This window comes from Lonchura striata, chromosome 16 (assembly GCF_046129695.1).
Source record: "Lonchura striata isolate bLonStr1 chromosome 16, bLonStr1.mat, whole genome shotgun sequence".
NCBI classification, from domain to species: domain Eukaryota; kingdom Metazoa; phylum Chordata; class Aves; order Passeriformes; family Estrildidae; genus Lonchura; species Lonchura striata.
Genome location: NC_134618.1, coordinates 17,848,249 through 17,870,151, shown reverse-complemented (window position 1 = coordinate 17,870,151; position 21,903 = coordinate 17,848,249). Strand labels below are relative to the sequence as shown.

The following is a 21,903-nucleotide window of genomic DNA, read 5'->3' as shown; positions in this document are numbered from 1 at the left end:
GGGGAGTGGCTAGGGGCGGGGTGAGCGTCGGGGGAGTGGCTAGGGGCGGGTTGAGCGTCGGGGGAGTGGCTAGGGGCGGGGTGAGCGTCGGGGGAGTGGCTAGGGGCGGGGAGAGGAGGAGGGGTGGGGGCAGGGGGTGGGGCTACCTACTAGAACCCCTATATATATAAAAAGAAGAAAAATATAAAGTCTGGGGCAGCAGTAGAAATTTTGATGCTCCCAGGGAGTAAAAATTTCTCTTTTAAATGTTTTTTTTTTTTTTTTTTTTACTCCCTGGGAGCATGAAAATTTCTACTGCTGCTTTTTTATTCTAAGTTTAGAAAGGAAGAGAAAGAGAGGAAAAAGAAGAGAGAGTGAGAGGAAGAAGAGGAGAGACTGAGAAGAAGAAGAAGAAGAGACAGTGAGAACAAGAGGAGAGAGCGGGGAGGAGAGAGTCAGAGTGAGAAGAATAAGAAAGAGTGAGGAGGAGAGAGTGAGAAGAAGAAGAAGAAGAGACAGTGAGAACAAGAGGAGAGAGCGGGGAGGAGAGAGTCAGAGTGAGAAGAATAAGAAGAGAGAGTGAGGAGGAGAGAGTGAGAAGAAGAAGAAGAGGAGACAGTGAGAAGAAGAAGAAGAGGAGACAGTGAGAACAAGAGGAGAGAGCGGGGAGGAGAGAGTCAGAGTGAGAAGAATAAGAAAGAGTGAGGAGGAGAGAGTGAGAAGAAGAAGAGGAGACAGTGAGAACAAGAGGAGAGAGTGGGGAGGAGAGAGTCAGAGTGAGAAGAATAAGAGGAGAGACTGAGGAGGAGAGAGTGAGAAGAAGAAGAAGAGGAGACAGTGAGAAGAAGAAGAAGAAGAGACAGTGAGAACAAGAGGAGAGAGTGAGGAGGAGAGAGTCAGAGTGAGAAGAATAAGAAGAGAGAGTGAGGAGGAGAGAGTGAGAAGAAGAAGAAGAGGAGACAGTGAGAACAAGAGGAGAGAGCGGGGAGGAGAGAGTCAGAGTGAGAAGAATAAGAAGAGAGAGTGAGGAGGAGAGAGTGAGTAGAATAAGAAGAAGAGACAGTGAGAACAAGAGGAGAGAGAGAGGAGGAGAGAGTCAGAGTGAGAAGAATAAGAAGAGAGAGTGAGGAGGAGAGAGTGAGAAGAAGAAGAAGAGGAGACAGTGAGAAGAAGAAGAAGAAGAGACAGTGAGAACAAGAGGAGAGAGTGAGGAGGAGAGAGTCAGAGTGAGAAGAATAAGAAGAGAGAGTGAGGAGGAGAGAGTGAGAAGAAGAAGAGGAGACAGTGAGAAGAAGAAGAAGAAGAGACAGTGAGAACAAGAGGAGAGAGTGAGGAGGAGAGAGTCAGAGTGAGAAGAATAAGAAGAGAGAGTGAGGAGGAGAGAGTGAGAAGAAGAAGAGGAGACAGTGAGAACAAGAGGAGAGAGCGGGGAGGAGAGAGTCAGAGTGAGAAGAATAAGAAAGAGTGAGGAGGAGAGAGTGAGAAGAAGAAGAGGAGACAGTGAGAACAAGAGGAGAGAGTGGGGAGGAGAGAGTCAGAGTGAGAAGAATAAGAGGAGAGACTGAGGAGGAGAGAGTGAGAAGAAGAAGAAGAGGAGACAGTGAGAAGAAGAAGAAGAAGAGACAGTGAGAACAAGAGGAGAGAGTGAGGAGGAGAGAGTCAGAGTGAGAAGAATAAGAAGAGAGAGTGAGGAGGAGAGAGTGAGAAGAAGAAGAAGAGGAGACAGTGAGAACAAGAGGAGAGAGCGGGGAGGAGAGAGTCAGAGTGAGAAGAATAAGAAGAGAGAGTGAGGAGGAGAGAGTGAGTAGAATAAGAAGAAGAGACAGTGAGAACAAGAGGAGAGAGAGAGGAGGAGAGAGTCAGAGTGAGAAGAATAAGAAGAGAGAGTGAGGAGGAGAGAGTGAGAAGAAGAAGAAGAGGAGACAGTGAGAAGAAGAAGAAGAAGAGACAGTGAGAACAAGAGGAGAGAGTGAGGAGGAGAGAGTCAGAGTGAGAAGAATAAGAAGAGAGAGTGAGGAGGAGAGAGTGAGAAGAAGAAGAGGAGACAGTGAGAAGAAGAAGAAGAAGAGACAGTGAGAACAAGAGGAGAGAGTGAGGAGGAGAGAGTCAGAGTGAGAAGAATAAGAAGAGAGAGTGAGGAGGAGAGAGTGAGAAGAAGAAGAGGAGACAGTGAGAAGAAGAAGAAGAAGAGACAGTGAGAACAAGAGGAGAGAGTGAGGAGGAGAGAGTCAGAGTGAGAAGAATAAGAAGAGAGAGTGAGGAGGAGAGAGTGAGAAGAAGAAGAGGAGACAGTGAGAAGAAGAAGAAGAAGAGACAGTGAGAACAAGAGGAGAGAGCGGGGAGGAGAGAGTCAGAGTGAGAAGAATAAGAAAGAGTGAGGAGGAGAGAGTGAGAAGAAGAAGAGGAGACAGTGAGAAGAAGAAGAGACAGTGTGAACAAGAGGAGAGAGCGGGGAGGAGAGAGTCAGAGTGAGAAGAATAAGAAGAGAGAGTGAGGAGGAGAGAGTGAGTAGAATAAGAAGAAGAGACAGTGAGAACAAGAGGAGAGAGAGAGGAGTAGAGAGTCAGAGTGAGAAGAATAAGAAGAGAGAGTGAGGAGGAGAGAGTGAGAAGAAGAAGAGGAGACAGTGAGAAGAAGAAGAAGAAGAGACAGTGAGAACAAGAGGAGAGAGTGAGGAGGAGAGAGTCAGAGTGAGAAGAATAAGAAGAGAGAGTGAGGAGGAGAGAGTGAGAAGAAGAAGAAGAGGAGACAGTGAGAAGAAGAAGAAGAAGAGACAGTGAGAACAAGAGGAGAGAGCGGGGAGGAGAGAGTCAGAGTGAGAAGAATAAGAAAGAGTGAGGAGGAGAGAGTGAGAAGAAGAAGAGGAGACAGTGAGAACAAGAGGAGAGAGCGGGGAGGAGAGAGTCAGAGTGAGAAGAATAAGAAGAGAGAGTGAGGAGGAGAGAGTGAGAAGAAGAAGAAGAGGAGACAGTGAGAAGAAGAAGAAGAAGAGACAGTGAGAACAAGAGGAGAGAGCGGGGAGGAGAGAGTCAGAGTGAGAAGAATAAGAAAGAGTGAGGAGGAGAGAGTGAGAAGAAGAAGAGGAGACAGTGAGAACAAGAGGAGAGAGCGGGGAGGAGAGAGTCAGAGTGAGAAGAATAAGAAGAGAGAGTGAGGAGGAGAGAGTGAGAAGAAGAAGAAGAGGAGACAGTGAGAAGAGGAAGAAGAAGAGACAGTGAGAACAAGAGGAGAGAGTGAGGAGGAGAGAGTCAGAGTGAGAAGAATAAGAAGAGAGAGTGAGGAGGAGAGAGTGAGAAGAAGAAGAAGAGGAGACAGTGAGAACAAGAGGAGAGAGCGGGGAGGAGAGAGTCAGAGTGAGAAGAATAAGAAGAGAGAGTGAGGAGGAGAGAGTGAGAAGAAGAAGAAGAGGAGACAGTGAGAAGAAGAAGAAGAAGAGACAGTGAGAACAAGAGGAGAGAGCGGGGAGGAGAGAGTCAGAGTGAGAAGAATAAGAAAGAGTGAGGAGGAGAGAGTGAGAAGAAGAGGAGACAGTGAGAACAAGAGGAGAGAGCGGGGAGGAGAGAGTCAGAGTGAGAAGAATAAGAGGAGAGAGTGAGGAGGAGAGAGTGAGAAGAAGAAGAAGAGGAGACAGTGAGAAGAAGAAGAAGAGACAGTGAGAACAAGAGGAGAGAGAGAGGAGGAGAGAGTCAGAGTGAGAAGAATAAGAAAGAGTGAGGAGGAGAGAGTGAGAAGAAGAAGAGGAGACAGTGAGAACAAGAGGAGAGAGCGGGGAGGAGAGAGAGTGAGAAGAATAAGAAGAGAGAGTGAGGAGGAGAGAGTGAGAAGAAGAAGAAGAGGAGACAGTGAGAAGAAGAAGAAGAAGAGACAGTGAGAACAAGAGGAGAGAGTGAGGAGGAGAGAGTCAGAGTGAGAAGAATAAGAAGAGAGAGTGAGGAGGAGAGAGTGAGAAGAAGAAGAAGAGGAGACAGTGAGAAGAAGAAGAAGAAGAGACAGTGAGAACAAGAGGAGAGAGTGAGGAGGAGAGAGTCAGAGTGAGAAGAATAAGAAGAGAGAGTGAGGAGGAGAGAGTGAGAAGAAGAGGAGACAGTGAGAAGAAGAAGAAGAAGAGACAGTGAGAACAAGAGGAGAGAGCGGGGAGGAGAGAGTCAGAGTGAGAAGAATAAGAAAGAGTGAGGAGGAGAGAGTGAGAAGAAGAAGAGGAGAGAGTGAGAACAAGAGGAGAGAGCGGGGAGGAGAGAGTCAGAGTGAGAAGAATAAGAAGAGAGAGTGAGGAGGAGAGAGTGAGTAGAATAAGAAGAAGAGACAGTGAGAACAAGAGGAGAGAGAGAGGAGGAGAGAGTCAGAGTGAGAAGAATAAGAAGAGAGAGTGAGGAGGAGAGAGTGAGAAGAATAAGAAGAGAGAGTGAGGAGGAGAGAGTGAGAAGAAGAAGAGGAGACAGTGAGAAGAAGAAGAAGAAGAGACAGTGAGAACAAGAGGAGAGAGTGAGGAGGAGAGAGTCAGAGTGAGAAGAATAAGAAGAGAGAGTGAGGAGGAGAGAGTGAGAAGAAGAAGAAGAGGAGACAGTGAGAAGAAGAAGAAGAAGAGACAGTGAGAACAAGAGGAGAGAGCGAGGAGGAGAGAGTCAGAGTGAGAAGAATAAGAAGAGAGAGTGAGGAGGAGAGAGTGAGAAGAAGAAGAAGAGGAGACAGTGAGAAGAAGAAGAAGAAGAGACAGTGAGAACAAGAGGAGAGAGCGAAGAGGAGAGAGTCAGAGTGAGAAGAATAAGAAGAGAGAGTGAGGAGGAGAGAGTGAGGAGAAGAAGAAGAAGAGGAGACAGTGAGAAGAAGAAGAAGAAGAGACAGTGAGAACAAGAGGAGAGAGCGGGGAGGAGAGAGTCAGAGTGAGAAGAATAAGAAAGAGTGAGGAGGAGAGAGTGAGAAGAAGAAGAGGAGAGAGTGAGAACAAGAGGAGAGAGCGGGGAGGAGAGAGTCAGAGTGAGAAGAATAAGAAGAGAGAGTGAGGAGGAGAGAGTGAGTAGAATAAGAAGAAGAGACAGTGAGAACAAGAGGAGAGAGAGAGGAGGAGAGAGTCAGAGTGAGAAGAATAAGAAGAGAGAGTGAGGAGGAGAGAGTGAGAAGAATAAGAAGAGAGAGTGAGGAGGAGAGAGTGAGAAGAAGAAGAGGAGACAGTGAGAAGAAGAAGAAGAAGAGACAGTGAGAACAAGAGGAGAGAGTGAGGAGGAGAGAGTCAGAGTGAGAAGAATAAGAAGAGAGAGTGAGGAGGAGAGAGTGAGAAGAAGAAGAAGAGGAGACAGTGAGAAGAAGAAGAAGAAGAGACAGTGAGAACAAGAGGAGAGAGCGAGGAGGAGAGAGTCAGAGTGAGAAGAATAAGAAGAGAGAGTGAGGAGGAGAGAGTGAGAAGAAGAAGAAGAGGAGACAGTGAGAAGAAGAAGAAGAAGAGACAGTGAGAACAAGAGGAGAGAGCGAAGAGGAGAGAGTCAGAGTGAGAAGAATAAGAAGAGAGAGTGAGGAGGAGAGAGTGAGGAGAAGAAGAAGAAGAAGAGACAGTGAGAAGAAGAAGAAGAAGAGACAGTGAGAACAAGAGGAGAGAGCAGGGAGGAGAGAGTCAGAGTGAGAAGAATAAGAAAGAGTGAGGAGGAGACAGTGAGAAGAAGAGGAGACAGTGAGAACAAGAGGAGAGAGCGGGGAGGTGAGAGTCAGAGTGAGAAGAATAAGAAGAGAGAGTGAGTAGAATAAGAAGAAGAGACAGTGAGAACAAGAGGAGAGAGCAGGGAGGAGAGAGTCACAAGAATAAGAAGAAGAGACCGTGAGAACAAGAGGAGAGAGTGAGGAGGACACAGAGCAAGAAAAATGAAAGAGTTAGAGAGAAAAGAAAAAACAAAAAAGTCAGATCAGAAAGAGTAAAGAGAAAAAGAGTGAAACGCAAACAGAAAAGGAAGCGCTTGAAATGAAAGAGAAAAGGAAATGGGCGAGGAAAAAAAGAAATAGAGACGGAACAAAAGGTAGGGTTCGAGAGGGAAAGAAATAGAGAGTTAGAAAGACAAAAGAGTTAAAGTTAGACAGAAAACAAAAAAGTGTTAGAGACAAAGAAAAGGATAGCAAGTGTTAGAAAGACAAAGGGTGACAAAGAGAAAAAAAAAAGAAGAAGAAAATGCAGTGAAACCTAGATTGAAAGAGACATACAAAGAGACATGGGGAAATACATGTAGAGGACTAGAAAAAATAGACAGGGTTAGAGAAACATAGAGATGTGTTAGAAATGGAAACAAAGGAAACACAGCCAGAGACAGAGAAAGAGTTAGACGTGGAAGGATAAAGTGAGGAATAGACTAAAGAGGAAAGTAAGAGGCAGAGGGAGGAATAGGGTTAAAATGATGACGCGACCACACCGAAGAAAGACAGGACACGAATGGTGGGCGGGGCAGAGGGTAAGGGGAATTGTTATTAGGGCTGATTAATCTTTATTCCTTTAATTTAAACTTCAGCGATACACAGGGAAACAAGGTATACAAATGTGAGTACAGATACAAATACAATTAAAAATACATCGTACCTGGGCACACAAGTACAAGTACAATTTACATACAGCAAAATACATCAAAAGACAGGAACAACTGCAGATACAGAACAATATAATGTACTACAAGCCAAATACATATTGATGCAATATAACCATTTCAGACGAGCCCTTTACGCTTTTATTGTTATGACACGCCCAGAACAAAAACGGCACGAAACTCTCGGCCGACCTGCACGCCCCCTTCCTGTTGCGCACAAACTCACATTCGCTGCAACTGCATTCTGACACCTGAGGCGTCGTCGCTCCTCGGGAACGTGGCTCCCTGGAGACTCCCAAAAAATCCTCCTGCCTGACGAAAACCTCGGTCCCGGGGTGGTCGGCGCCCTAACTTTGGCGATGAACGTCGCCTCGCTGACCGGCCGGGACCGAGGAAAAAAAAACCCAGCCGGGGGGGAAAAAAAAAAAACCCCCCGGCTGGGGATTTTTTATTCTAAATTTAAAAATGAGTGGAAAAACCTGAAAGGCAATACGCACAAGGTTATAACTGCTGCAGACACACAGCTGCAGACACAAGTACACACAAACCCTTACAGACAGACACAGACAATCGCACTCTCACACGTTCTTCTGCTGACAGGCTGGCTGCCACCCTTACGTGAAAGAATACGCTGAAGAATATGCTTAAACGCATCTTCTGACCGCAGCGCCTCGATGTCAAATGGTAGATTCCGGGAAATTCTGTAGGCACCCGGCGACCTATGAGACAAGGGGAGGCGGTCAATGACTGACTATCTGAGAGCTAGGAGCTATACAGACTCTGGGCCCATCGCTGTTGTACCCGAAACCCCGTAGAGGACAAATGAATGGCAAAGTTTTATAACTGCTCTACCTAAGTGTGACTACGTGGCCGGGCAAGGCAGCTCCGATCCTAATTGGCACAACAGAGGTGCATACAACATAAGCCAACATTAGGTACATACAGTATAAGCGCAAACAACATAAGACAACATTAGGTACGTACAGTATAAGCGCAAACAACATAACTCAACATTAGGTACATACAGTATAAGCGCAAACAACATAAGCCAAGGTAGGTACATACAGTATAAGCGCAAACACCATAAGCCAAGGTAGGTACATACAGTATAAGCGCAAACACCATAAGCCAAGGTAGGTACATACAGTATAAGCGCAAACACCATAAGCCAAGGTAGGTACATACAGTATAAGCGCAAACAACATAAGCCAACATTAGGTACATACAGTATAAGCGCAAACAACATAAGCCAACCTAGGTAGGCGTAACATGCGCATGTACGATATAAGCCGACGTAGGTAGGCGAGACATAAGCTGACAGAGATAAGAGATAAGTGAGGACTTGATACAATTCTCCAGAAGACTAATTTTTAAGCCCTATATCCTTTGAGAAGGCAGATGCTACAGAACTACTGCGGTCAGGTGATGAGGGGCTAATAAGCTCCGTACGGAAGTCCGAGAGAAAGGCTACCAAAACTGAGAATGAAGATGAATGAGAACATCTCGTGTACATCTTTCGGTCCCAAAAAGTAAATATGTAAAGATGCCGGAATAATTGATATCCGGAAAGGTATGTGAGCAAAATATGGCCGATACGGCAAAAAAATGATGCTGCTAAAGCATGGAGATGTAGCAAAGGCCTATGACACGGACAAAAGTGGAAACTGCCTGGCAATTTCATCCTATGGACCCAAGGTTCCTAACCCAAGATGAGCCATGGGCTGATGATGCCAAAGGAAAGAGAGCCCTAGGGCAATAGCACTTGATGATGATGTGTAACTCCTTTCAAGATGTTAGTGCCAAAGCACTTAAGAGGAAGCCTAAGAAGCTCAGTAGGCCTAGAGAAGGAAGAAATGACTATGGGGTGACCGTGGCTATAGCTGCGGACGTGAAGGCGCGCTCCTACGGTGAAGAGATCCACGACGACGTCAAGAGTCAAAGAAGGCCGCCGATGCGAACGTCACGAGAACGCGGATAGGGATCGGAACTGCCCTGCCCGGCGACGACTCTGGGGGGGGCTGAGGAGAAACCCTCTCCCTGCCGAGGGGCCCGTCCCACTATGGGCGTCTTCTCTAAGCTAACATCAAATAGCCTCCTGCGCTAGTAAAGGTTTTCCCCCCCAGCTCCCACCTACTGGCCCCAGCACTTAGCTTTTGCAAGATGACCGGATGGAATCCCATGTCAGTTGGATGTGGACGGCGAGACGTTCTCTGCATCAGCTTCAGTGCTCCCGTTTCCAAACTTCAGCTACGCTCCTCCTCAGGGTACCTAAGACAAAACAGAAAATTCAACTAGTGCACACAAAAAGAGAAATCCCCGAAACTCCGACACACTGCCGCCCCGGCTCACCTGAAATCTCAATTTGACTCCACCGGCTGCCTGGAGGATACCTGGAAAACAAAAAGATACACGCTTAAACATGCTGCTGCGTAACGGTCACCTGTGAGTCACCGTGCCTAAATGCCAACTCACCCGCTCGCCTCTGTTCCTTCACACAGCTCGGGCAGCGACAGCACCTGCAAAAACACAAAGCAAAAAAAACCCACACTCAGAAACTGTGAAAACAACATGCCCCTGACCTGAAAAATATACACACCCAGACCTTACACTTGAACCCACCTGGCCTTGGACATCCGGACCGGAGACATCTTGCAAGACGACTGCCTAAAATAAAACAAAGGAACCAAGAATGGATGCTCAGAATTGCACCAGAAATTGAGACCTGATTCAGAACAACTCCTTCTGTCCACTGCTCACCTGGCACACTTGGCCTTGACTGCTGCTGTCTGCCTGGACCTCCTAAAAATAAAGGCAAAGAATACTGTGGTAACACATTCACCATTGAGGCTTCCCCTGCCAATGCAAACAATGACTGACCCGCTCATGGCAACACCCTCCCCCAGGACTGGGGCCCTCTGCCGCAGATTTGAACCGTCAGCATCTGAAAGGAACTTGACTAGTGTCAAACAGCTGCAGGAAAATTTAGCAGCACCAAAAAGTTATATGAATATCGCCATACAATCTAGAGCCCAACTACATCCTGCATTACCAATTTCAAGTCCCCAGGACTTGTGTTGTTACAGGCTATGCAACAGGGCAGAGCAGCTCCAGGAAAAATACGCGCAGACACCGTGACACAGGACAGGGAGAGCTTTTGAGGAGAAGAAAGGACTTGAGAGACCCAAAGATCACAGAGTGCACCAGAGACAAGTGACAGGACACACACCGGAACTGCTCTGCCCTGAGCACCTCAGCACTGTGGTCAAAACAGACACTTTCCCTTTAGCTGGCCTAAGGGGACAATTCTTGCACATCCCCTCTCCCAAAGCTGATTCAAAAGGCCCTCCCAGCACACCCTCTTTCATCCCTCTATGGGTCTGAGCCCTATACTTATCTCTTGGGCATCTGGGGATGACAATCCATGTCGCATGTGAATGGAGGCTGCCTCGCCTGCAGGGAATGTCCTATGGTCACCGGGCTGTGGTCCCGTGCTCAGCTACAATCGAGAACACCAAACATCACTGCATGATCTTAGCTGCACAATGGACAAAACCCAGCAATCCCGCTACTCACCGTTCTCCTAAGAATGCTCGGGCCGCTCACTTTGGCCAGGCTCGGAGGCTGCCACCGTTATCGCAGGGTCTGCCTGGTTAAGAAGAGACAAAGTGACTCAGCATTGCTGAAACCTAAGAGGACCTTGGCTCCCCCTCCCTACCTCGGTGACTCACCCCAACTCCTCTGCCATTGCCAAGGACTACCTGGATGCCATCTTTAAATACAAAATTTCAAGGCTTCATCTCAGAGTCCTGCAATATTTCCAAAGGGCTCACAAGCACAGGAAATCCAGGCCATCGGCTGTCGGTCACAAAGGCTTGGCATACTCTGAGTGGATTCCCTAAAGCACACAAACAAGAATGGATGCTTACAGTTGAATCAAAAAGTAAAAGCTGAGCAAAAACAACTGCTTTGGTCCACTGCTCACCTGGCACACTTGGCCTTGACTGCTGCTGTCTGCCTGGACCTCCGGAAAATAAAGGTAAAGAGCACTGCTGTAATACAGTCACGATTTAGGCTTCCCCTGCAAATGCAAACAATGACTGACCTGCTCATAGAAACACCCTCCCCCAGGACTGGGGCCCTCTGCCACTGATTTGAATTGTCTGCATCTGAAAGGAAATTAGGACTAATGTCAAACGGCTGCAGGACAACTTAGCATCACCAAACATGTTATGGCAACCTCCTGATACAATCTAGAGCCCAACTACATCCTGCATTACCAATTTCAAGTCCCCAGGACTTGCGCTATTACAGGCTATGCAGCAGGGCAGAGTAGCTCCGGGAAAAATATGTGCAGACACCCGTGACACAAGACAGGGACAGAGAGCTTTTGAAGAGAAGAAAGGACCGAGAGACCCAAAGATCACAGAGTGCACCAGAGACAAGTGACAGGACACACACCGGAACTGCTCTGCCCTGAGCACCTCAGCACTGTGGTCAAAACAGACACTTTCCCTTTAGGTGGCCTAAGGAGATGCTTCTTGCACATCCCCGTCTCCAAAACTGACACAAAAACCCCTTCTAGAAAGTCCCAACCCAGCACCCCTCTTTCATCCCCTCTGTGGGTCATAACCCTCCACTTATCTTGCACGCAGCTGGGGATGCAAATCCCTCTTGAGTGTAGAAGGTGGCCATCTGCCTGTCTGCTAAGTTCCAGCTGTCACCTCTGGGTCTGCCAAGACAAAGAAAACTAAACATCAGTGCACGGTCTGAACAGCACATCGGCCAAAAACTTGTAATTCTGCTACTCACCGTCCTCCTCAGAATGCCCGGGTTCTTGGCCTGCACGCTTCAGACGTGCTTGGATTCCGTCGCCGTCATTGCAGAGTACGCCTAGGTTAAGTGGAGACAAGGCGACATGACATTGCTGAAACATGACTGTACTCTCACACCCCCCTCCCTACCTCTGGGACTCACCGCAACTCCGCAGCCATTCCTCAGGGCTACTCAGATGGGACCTTGAAATGCAGGATTGGAAGGCTCCGTCACAGGGTCCTGTAATGCTTCCAGAGAGATCCAAAGTGCATGAAACCTGATCCATCAGCCGGTTGGTGACAGAGGTATGCGTACTCCGAGTCGATTCCCTAAAGCACACAAACAAGAATGGATGCTTAGAGTCACACCAAAAACGGAAAGCTTAGCAAGAACAACTGCTTTTGTCCACTGCTCACCTGGCACACTTGGCCTTGACTGCTGCTATCTGCCTGGACCTCCTGAAAATAAAGGCAAAGAACACTGCTGTAACACGGTCACCATTTAAGCTGCCCCTGCAAATGCAAACAATGACTCACCTGCTCATGGGAAAATCTCCACACAAGACTGGGGCCCTCTGCCACTGATTTGGACTGTCTGCATCTAAAAGGAAGTTAGGACTAGTGTCAAATGGCTGCAGGACAACTTAGCAGAACCAAACATGTTATGTCAATATCCTAATACAATCTAGAGCCCAACTGCACCCGGCATTACCAATTTCAAGTCCCCAGGACTTGCGCTATTACAGGCTATGCAGCAGGGCAGATCAGCTCCGGGAAAAATACGTGCAGACACCCGTGACACAGGACAGGGAGAAAGAGCTTTTGAGGAGAAGAAAGGACTTGAGAGACCCAAAGATCACAGAGTGCACCAGAGACAAGTGACAGGACACACACCGGAACTGCTCTGCCCTGAGCACCTCAGCACTGTGGTCAAAACAGACACTTTCCCTTTAGCTGGCCTAAGGGGACAATTCTTGCACATCCCCTCTCCCAAAGCTGATTCAAAAGGCCCTCCCAGCACACCCTCTTTCATCCCTCTATGGGTCTGAGCCCTATACTTATCTCTTGGGCATCTGGGGATGACAATCCATGTCGCATGTGAATGGAGGCTGCCTCGCCTGCAGGGAATGTCCTATGGTCACCGGGCTGTGGTCCCGTGCTCAGCTACAATCGAGAACACCAAACATCACTGCATGATCTTAGCTGCACAATGGACAAAACCCAGCAATCCCGCTACTCACCGTTCTCCTAAGAATGCTCGGGCCGCTCACTTTGGCCAGGCTCGGAGGCTGCCACCGTTATCGCAGGGTCTGCCTGGTTAAGAAGAGACAAAGTGACTCAGCATTGCTGAAACCTAAGAGGACCTTGGCTCCCCCTCCCTACCTCGGTGACTCACCCCAACTCCTCTGCCATTGCCAAGGACTACCTGGATGCCATCTTTAAATACAAAATTTCAAGGCTTCATCTCAGAGTCCAGCAATATTTCCAAAGGGCTCACAAGCACAGGAAATCCAGGCCATCGGCTGTCGGTCACAAAGGCTTGGCATACTCTGAGTGGATTCCCTAAAGCACACAAACAAGAATGGATGCTTACAGTTGAATCAAAAAGTAAAAGCTGAGCAAAAACAACTGCTTTGGTCCACTGCTCACCTGGCACACTTGGCCTTGACTGCTGCTGTCTGCCTGGACCTCCGGAAAATAAAGGTAAAGAGCACTGCTGTAATACAGTCACGATTTAGGCTTCCCCTGCAAATGCAAACAATGACTGACCTGCTCATAGAAACACCCTCCCCCAGGACTGGGGCCCTCTGCCACTGATTTGAATTGTCTGCATCTGAAAGGAAATTAGGACTAATGTCAAACGGCTGCAGGACAACTTAGCATCACCAAACATGTTATGGCAACCTCCTGATACAATCTAGAGCCCAACTACATCCTGCATTACCAATTTCAAGTCCCCAGGACTTGCGCTATTACAGGCTATGCAGCAGGGCAGAGTAGCTCCGGGAAAAATATGTGCAGACACCCGTGACACAAGACAGGGACAGAGAGCTTTTGAAGAGAAGAAAGGACCGAGAGACCCAAAGATCACAGAGTGCACCAGAGACAAGTGACAGGACACACACCGGAACTGCTCTGCCCTGAGCACCTCAGCACTGTGGTCAAAACAGACACTTTCCCTTTAGGTGGCCTAAGGAGATGCTTCTTGCACATCCCCGTCTCCAAAACTGACACAAAAACCCCTTCTAGAAAGTCCCAACCCAGCACCCCTCTTTCATCCCCTCTGTGGGTCATAACCCTCCACTTATCTTGCACGCAGCTGGGGATGCAAATCCCTCTTGAGTGTAGAAGGTGGCCATCTGCCTGTCTGCTAAGTTCCAGCTGTCACCTCTGGGTCTGCCAAGACAAAGAAAACTAAACATCAGTGCACGGTCTGAACAGCACATCGGCCAAAAACTTGTAATTCTGCTACTCACCGTCCTCCTCAGAATGCCCGGGTTCTTGGCCTGCACGCTTCAGACGTGCTTGGATTCCGTCGCCGTCATTGCAGAGTACGCCTAGGTTAAGTGGAGACAAGGCGACATGACATTGCTGAAACATGACTGTACTCTCACACCCCCCTCCCTACCTCTGGGACTCACCGCAACTCCGCAGCCATTCCTCAGGGCTACTCAGATGGGACCTTGAAATGCAGGATTGGAAGGCTCCGTCACAGGGTCCTGTAATGCTTCCAGAGAGATCCAAAGTGCATGAAACCTGATCCATCAGCCGGTTGGTGACAGAGGTATGCGTACTCCGAGTCGATTCCCTAAAGCACACAAACAAGAATGGATGCTTAGAGTCACACCAAAAACGGAAAGCTTAGCAAGAACAACTGCTTTTGTCCACTGCTCACCTGGCACACTTGGCCTTGACTGCTGCTATCTGCCTGGACCTCCTGAAAATAAAGGCAAAGAACACTGCTGTAACACGGTCACCATTGAGGCTGCCCCTGCAAATGCAAACAATGACTCACCTGCTCATGGGAAAATCTCCACACAAGACTGGGGCCCTCTGCCACTGATTTGGACTGTCTGCATCTAAAAGGAAGTTAGGACTAGTGTCAAATGGCTGCAGGACAACTTAGCAGAACCAAACATGTTATGTCAATATCCTAATACAATCTAGAGCCCAACTGCACCCGGCATTACCAATTTCAAGTCCCCAGGACTTGCGCTATTACAGGCTATGCAGCAGGGCAGATCAGCTCCGGGAAAAATACGTGCAGACACCCGTGACACAGGACAGGGAGAAAGAGCTTTTGAGGAGAAGAAAGGACTGAGAGACCCAAAGATCACAGAGTGCACCAGAGACAATTGACAGGACACACACCGGAACTGTTCTGCCCTGAGCACCTCAGCACTGTGATCAAAACAGACACTTCCCCTTTAGCTGGCCTAAGGGGACAATTCTTGCACATCCCCTCTCCCAAAGCTGATTCAAAAGGCCCTCCCAGCACACCCTCTTTCATCCCTCTATGGGTCTGAGCCCTATACTTATCTCTCGGGCATCTGGGGATGACAATCCATGTCGCATGTGAATGGAGGCTGCCTCGCCTGCAGGGAATGTCCTATGGTCACCGGGCTGTGGTCCCGTGCTCAGCTACAATGGAGAACACCAAACATCACTGCATGATCTTAGCTGCACAATGGACAAAACCCAGCAATCCCGCTACTCACCATTCTCCTAATAATGCTCGGGCCGCTCACTTTGGCCAGGCTCGGACGCTGCCACCATCATCGCAGGGTCTGCCTGGGTTAAGAAGAGACAAAGTGACTCGGCATTGCTGAAACCTAAGAGGACCTTGGCTCCCCCTCCCTACCTCAGCAACTCACCGCAACTCCTCAGCCAGTGCCAAGGGCTACCTGGCAGCCATCGTGAAATACAAAATTTCAAGGCTTCATCTCAGAGTCCAGCAATACTTCCAGAAGGCTCACAAGCACAGGAAATCCAAGCCATCGGCTGTCGGTCAAAAAGGCTTGGCATACTCTGAGTCGATTCCTTAAAGCACACAAACAAGAATGGATGCTAACAGTTGAATCAAAAACTAAAAGCTGAGCAAGAAGTAAAAGCTGAGCAAAAACAACTGCTTTGGTCCACTGCTCACCTGGCACACTTGGCCTTGACTGCTGCTGTCTGCCTGGATCTCCTGAAAATAAAGGCAAAGAACACTGCTGTAACACGGTCACCATTGAGGCTGCCCCTGCAAATGCAAACAATGACTGACCTGCACATAGGAAAAACCACACCCAGGACTGGGGCTCTCTGCCACTGATTTCAGTTGTCAGCATCTAAAAGGAAGTTAGGACTAGTGTCAAATGGCTGCAGGACAACTTAACATCATCAAACATGTTATGTCTATCTCCCCATAAAATCTAGAGCCCAACTACATCCAGCATTAAAAATTTCAAGTCCCTAGGACTTGTGCTATTACAGGCTACGCAGCAGGGCAGAGCAGCTGCGGGACAAATACATGCAGACACCCGTGAGACAGGACAGGGAGAGAGAGCTTTTGAGGAGAAGAAAGGACCGAGAGACCCAAAGAACACAGAGTGCACCAGAGACAAGTGACAGGACACACACCGGAACTGTTCTGCCCTGAGCACCTCAGCACTGTGGTCAAAACAGACACTTTCCCTTTAGCTGGCCTAAGGGGACACTTCTTGCACATCCCTGCCCCCAAAGCTCATTCATAAGGCCCTGCCAGCACCCTACTTTAATCCCCTCTGTGGACCTTAGCCCTATACTTATCTCTCAGGCATCTGGGGATGAGAATCCTGTCGTGTGCCAATGGAGGCTGCCTCGCCTGCAGGGAATGTCCTATGGTCACCGGGCTGTGGTCCCGTGCTCAGCTACAATCGAGAACACCAAACATCACTGCATGATCTTAGCTGCACAATGGACAAAACCCAGCAATCCCGCTACTCACCGTTCTCCTAAGAATGCTCGGGCCGCTCACTTTGGCCAGGCTCGGAGGCTGCCACCGTCATCGCAGGATCTGCCTGGGTTAAGAAGAGACAAAGTGACTCGGCATTGCTGAAACCTAAGAGGACCTTGGCTCCCCCTCCCTACCTCGGTGACTCACCGCAACTCCTCGGCCATTGCCAAAGGCTACCTGGCTGCCATCGTGAAATACAAAATTTCAAGGCTTCATCTCAGAGTCCAGCAATACTTCCAGAAGGCTCACAAGCACAAGAAATCCAGGCCATCAGCTGTTGGGGACAGGGGCTTGGCATACTCTGAGTGGATTCCCTAAAGCACACAAACAAGAATGGATGCTTACAGTTGAATCAAAAAGTAAAAGCTGAGCAAAAACAACTGCTTTGGTCCACTGCTCACCTGGCACACTTGGCCTTGACTGCTGCTATCTGCCTGGACCTCCTAAAAATAAAGGCAAAGAACACTGCTGTAATACAGTCACCATTTAGGCTTCCCCTGCAAATGCAAACAATGACTGACCTGCTCATGGAAACACCCTCCCCCAGGACTGGGGCCCTCTGCCACAGATTTGAATTGTCTGCATCTGAAAGGAAGTTAGGACTAGTGTCAAACAGGTGCAGGACAACTTAGCATCACCAAACATGTTATGGCAACCTCCTGATACAATCTAGAGCCCAACTACACCCGGCATTACAAATTTCAAGTCCCCAGGACTTGTGCTAATACAGGCTATGCAGCAGGGCAGAGCAGCTCCAGGAAAAATATGTGCAGACACCTGTGACACAGGACAGGGAGAGAGAGCTTTTGAGGAGATAAAAGGACTGAGAGATGCAAAGATAATAGGGTGCACCAGAGACGAGTGACAGGACACACGCCAGCACTGCTCTGCCCTGAGCAGCTCAGCACTGAGATCAAAACAGACGCTTTCCCTTTAGGTGGCCTTAGGAGACGCTTCTTGGGCATCCCCATCTCAAAAATTAACTCAAAAACACCTCCTGGGGAATCCCACCCGGCACCTCTCTTCCATTCCCTCTGTGGGTTGTAGCCCTGCACTTATCTTGCACATATCAGGGGATGAAAATCCCCATCGGGTGCAGAAGGAAGACACTGCTCCCATCTCCAGGCCCTGGCCCTGACTTATCTTTTGGATGACTGGTGATGTGAATCCACCTTGGACCTGAAATGAGTCTGGCTCAGAGGAGATTGCCTGTTAGCCTCTTAGTCTCCTAAAATAAAGAATGGGATAATCAATGGTTGTGTTTCGTGCTATGTGGGCCGAATCTCAGCAAGTCAGTTACTTATCCTCTCCTGAGTGTGCCTGGGTGTTCAAGTCTCCGGCCTCATCCTCAGTCTAAGGTATGGCTGTTATGATGAGTGGCACCGGGGTTAGAGAGGCAAAGCTACGTGGCATTTGTGTGAGTTCGGTGGATGAGCTTGTGTGCCGTATGACGTGGATGCCTCTGCTATGCTTGTGAAAAGCTTTGCAGATACGCACCGTTTCTCACCCTACTGCCTACAAACCCCCACCGGGATAACTCCTAACTCGGTACCCTGCTTACTCTCCCTCTCCTAGTCACAATCCTCAACTCACCTGAAGCCACCGTCTCACACATCATCTTTGACACAGTGCGGATGCCTTCTGCGTCGTGATGAATCTGCTGGAAAAATGTTGCGCTTGACACAAACTGCAAATACTGGAAGTTGCCCTCCTCCTAAAAAAAGAAGAAAAAAATCAGAAATTACAAAAGCACCTTACCAGCCCTGAATACTCAACCCCAAACTGTGAATTTAAATACTCCCTGTGTTCAACGTTGTTTTCTTTGCAGTATCTTCAAAGTCTCTGTTGCATTAGAAGCCCAAAAGCAGCTGCAGAGAACAAGCTAAGCTAAAGGAGCCTCTTCACCTGAATGAGAGGAGAGCTCTTACCCCAGCTGATCCCACTGAGGGAATGAAGCCCCTTGGGAAAGGCTGGGGTTAATATACCCCTGATTGGGCCCACCTCTCGTTCCCGTGGCACCTGGGAAAGGGGAGGGGGCAAACCCCACAGTGTATAAAAGCCATCAGAGGAGCTGTGGCTATTTGGCTCCTCTGGCTTGAATTCAAGGAGAAGAAAGGGCTGGATATAGAAGAAAACTCTTCAGGGAAATGACAGCTCTTTCTTTTTTCTACAACTGCTTGGAGCAAAAGGGCAAAAAAACTGGTAAGAAATAAAACTTTGTTTTTAGGCAGCATATCTAGATAAGTTGGGTGATTTGCTGTTAACTTATATAATTATTCCTCAGTGACTACTAAGTAGTACTCAACCTGAGACTAAGGGTGGAGAAAAATACTAATTATATGAACAGTTTAAGTCTCCTTGGGGCTGCTAATTAGGACTAACTACATTATAAATAAAAATAAGAAAAACAATAGGCTCCTGGGCAGCATAAAGGTTAAGTACGTGCTAGGCTTGCCTTTCTCTGAGGTACTTAGTCCTAGGGCACAGAAAGAAGTGCCCTGAAAAGTAGTTTTAAATGCTGAAAAAGCATCTTAGAAGAGCCTCCTTCAAATTAATCCCTTAAAATGAAGAAATGGGTAAGTTGCCTCCACTGAAATGGATACCGTGGCAAATAAATGGCTTCCGCCCTTTAACTTAATCCCCTCGAATATTGGGAAAAGAGAGGCTTTCCTCAAGTTAAATCTCTCCAGTTATGAAGACAGAGGGCTTTTCCCCTCAATCCAAACCCTTAAGAAAGAGAGATAGCTGGGCTTCCCCCTCAATTTAAGCCTTAGGACAACAAAAAGGGTTACTCTTAATTCAAACCCATAAACAACATTGTCAAGGTTTTCCCCCTCTATTTAAACTGGAAAATAATGGAATATGGGGATTCCCTGTCAATTACCACCCCTAACAGCATAGAAAAGGCAGGGACTCTTTCAAATGAGACCATTAAAATTGCAGGGGAAGTGCATTTCCTCATTAATTGAAAGCAAGAAATAATGGAAAAGGAAGTTTTTTCCCATACTTTAAACCCCTTGTCTCTCCATAACCCCTCTTTTTTCTGGGAGTGCTGTGGAAGGTCTTGGGGTTCTAGGGAGGGACTGACACAATAAAAGGGGAAAGTTGAAAGCTCTCCTATGGAACCCCACATGCTGCCCGGCCTGCTCAGGTGCTGCCCCTTGGCAAGAGGGCTCTGCCCTCTGCATTTTCTCAAAGGGATGCTCCGTGCCCGGGTGGGTCCGGCTGCTCCCCGGTCCCAGCTGGATGTTCCGACTGTAGCTCCTGGAGGGACGCCTGGGATACCCCTGTTAGCCCCTCTGGATTAGCAGCTCCCTGTGCAGGTGTGCGCAGGTAGCTGCACTAAAAGCAGCTGCTCACATGGGGAGCTGCTACACCTAAGAGTGGGGGATAAGGTGAAGAAAGGTCCTGTGGGGTGTTCCCTCCCCTACACAGCCCTTTGCCAGACCCTTAGACAATGGGGTGCCAGATTTTCATTGCCAAGATAATTAACAATCTTTCCCCTGGCCAAACAGGAATTGTGCTACCAAAATTGCAAACAGTGAATTATTTCTCACAGACCACAGCTGCCAACACCAGGAATTCTTGCTGCCCTTGGAGAGCAGCACACCTCCAGTGAAGAGACATCAACACACAGAGAGGGTGAGGTTGGTTTTATAGGGAAAAAGGGCAGAGGTTGGATCACGAGGTCTGTGGCTGCAAGTGACATTCTACATCATTTTGTTCTGAATGGCACAGGATTTATCCTGGAGCAAAACTGCTCCCACCAAGAATTCTGCCTGCCCCGGAAGAGACAAGCACCTCCTTAAAATTGAAACCAGGAAGTGTAGAGGGTGAGCCATGTTTCACAGAGAATACGGCCAGTGACAGAGTCCAAGACCCAGGGGCCATGAAAGAAGGGCCGCCCACTGAAAATCTGAATGCAGAAGGATGTGTTGTGGACCCAAGCTGCCCTGATGTTAATCAGGGGTTACCTTAAACATCCCAAGCACAACTCGCAAACTGACATCAGGAACCTGGACTGGTGAGTTTTCTTTCCCAGGCTAAAAGTCTGGAATTAGCACTCAGGACCCCCTGGCCCTGGGTGGGCAGCTGACTGCAACAAATATGACCATCGAAGAATATCTCCCAGACCCCATCTGCCCCCACCTCAAACTTGTACTGCCCTGATAGTCCCAATGGAGCCCTAAAAACTGACATCAGGAACCTGGACTGGTGAGTTTTCTTTCCAAGGGAAAAGGGCAGGAGTATGTGCCCAGGGGCTCCTGGCCCTGAGCAGGAACCTGACTTCAAAAACTCCAATCATCGAAGGATGTATCCCAGAACAGCTGTCCCCACCTCAAACTTGCACTGCCCTGACAGTCCCATGGGAGCACTACAAACTGACATGAAGAACCGGAACTGGTGAGTTTTCTTTCCCAGGAAAAAGAGCTGGAATTACAGCACTGGACCCACTGGCCTTGGGCAGGCGCCTGACTGCAAGAAATACGAATATGGAAGGATATCACCCAGACACCATCTCCTCCAACCTCAAACTTGTGCTGCCCTGACAGTCCCAAGGAATCCCTGCAAACTGACATTAGGAACCTGGACTGGTGAGTTTTCTTTCCTAGGGAAAAGGGCCGGAGTGTGTGCTCAGGGATCCCTGGGCATGAGCTGGCACAGAACTACAAAAACTCCAATCAAAGAAGGATGCATCCCAGAACAAAGTTGTCCCCATCTCAGACTTGCACTGCCCTGATAGTCCCATGGGAGCACTACAAACCGACATCAAGAAACTGGACTTTGAGTATTCTTTCCCAGGGTAAAGAGCCAGAGTATGTGCCCAGAGGTCCCTGCCCCTGAGCTGGCACCTGACTTCAAAACATCGAAACACTGAAGGATGCATCCCAGGACAAAGCTGTCCCCACCTCTAACTTGCAGTGCTCTGAGAATCCCAAGGGAGCCCTACAAACTGACATCAGGAACCTGGACTGGTGAGTTTTCTTTCCCAGGGAAAAGGGCCGGAGAATGTGCTCAAGGATCCCTGGGCCTGGCACCTTATTTCAAAAATTAAAATCATCAAAGGATGTATCCCAGAACGAAGTTGTCCCCACCTCAAACTTGTGCTGCCCGTACCGTGCCAAGGGAGACCTACAAACTGACATCAGGAACTTGGACTGGTGAGCTTTCTTTCCCAGGGAAAAAGTCTGGAATTGGTGCACAGGTCCCCTGAGCCTGGGTGGGCGCCTGACTGCAAAAATAAGAACATCAAAGGATATCTCCGAGACTTCATCTGCCCCCACCTCAAACTTGCGCTGCCCTGAGAGTCCCAAGGGAGCCCTACAAACTGACATCAGGAACCTGGACTGGTGAGTTTTCTTTCCAGGGAAAAGGCTGGGAAATGTGCCCAGGGGCCCCTGGCCCTGGGTGGGCACCTGAATGCAAAAACTCCAAACATCGAAGGATGCATCCCAGAACAAAGCTGTCCCCACCTCAAATTTGTGCTGCAAGTACACAGCCAAGGGAGACCTAGAAACTGACATCAGGAACCTGGCCTGGTGAGTTTCCTTTTCAGGGAAAAAGGCTGGAATTAGAA

General features: G+C 48.5%; 2 long non-coding RNA genes across 5 annotated transcripts in view; both read right to left on the bottom strand.

Annotated features, from left to right (window-relative positions):
- Positions 1 to 8,513: 8,513 nt before the first annotated feature.
- On the bottom strand, positions 8,514 to 9,728 carry LOC144247166 (uncharacterized). Of its 2 annotated transcripts, XR_013340873.1 has the most exons (5): positions 9,294 to 9,728; positions 9,156 to 9,200; positions 9,009 to 9,052; positions 8,886 to 8,926; positions 8,514 to 8,804 (listed from the first exon to the last, which is right to left on the bottom strand). It is a non-coding gene; the product is annotated as an uncharacterized LOC144247166 (long non-coding RNA). The 2 variants fall into 2 exon arrangements; XR_013340872.1 differs by lacking the exon at positions 8,514 to 8,804 and having other exon boundaries at positions 8,920 to 9,052.
- A 5,157-nt stretch (positions 9,729 to 14,885) lies between these two features.
- LOC116184778 (uncharacterized) overlaps positions 14,886 to 21,903 on the bottom strand; it is a 190,399-nt gene continuing 183,381 nt past the window's right edge. For 2 of the 3 annotated variants that reach the window (XR_013340870.1, XR_013340871.1), the window contains exons 5-15: positions 17,919 to 18,039; positions 17,498 to 17,553; positions 16,847 to 16,910; positions 16,727 to 16,768; positions 16,473 to 16,639; positions 16,317 to 16,389; positions 15,615 to 16,239; positions 15,495 to 15,536; positions 15,223 to 15,388; positions 15,067 to 15,139; positions 14,886 to 14,989 (exon numbers count right to left, since the gene is read on the bottom strand). This is a non-coding gene — a long non-coding RNA (uncharacterized LOC116184778). The remainder of the gene's footprint in view (positions 14,990 to 15,066; positions 15,140 to 15,222; positions 15,389 to 15,494; positions 15,537 to 15,614; positions 16,240 to 16,316; positions 16,390 to 16,472; positions 16,640 to 16,726; positions 16,769 to 16,846; positions 16,911 to 17,497; positions 17,554 to 17,918; positions 18,040 to 21,903) is intronic. The other variant, XR_013340869.1, reaches the window with a different exon arrangement.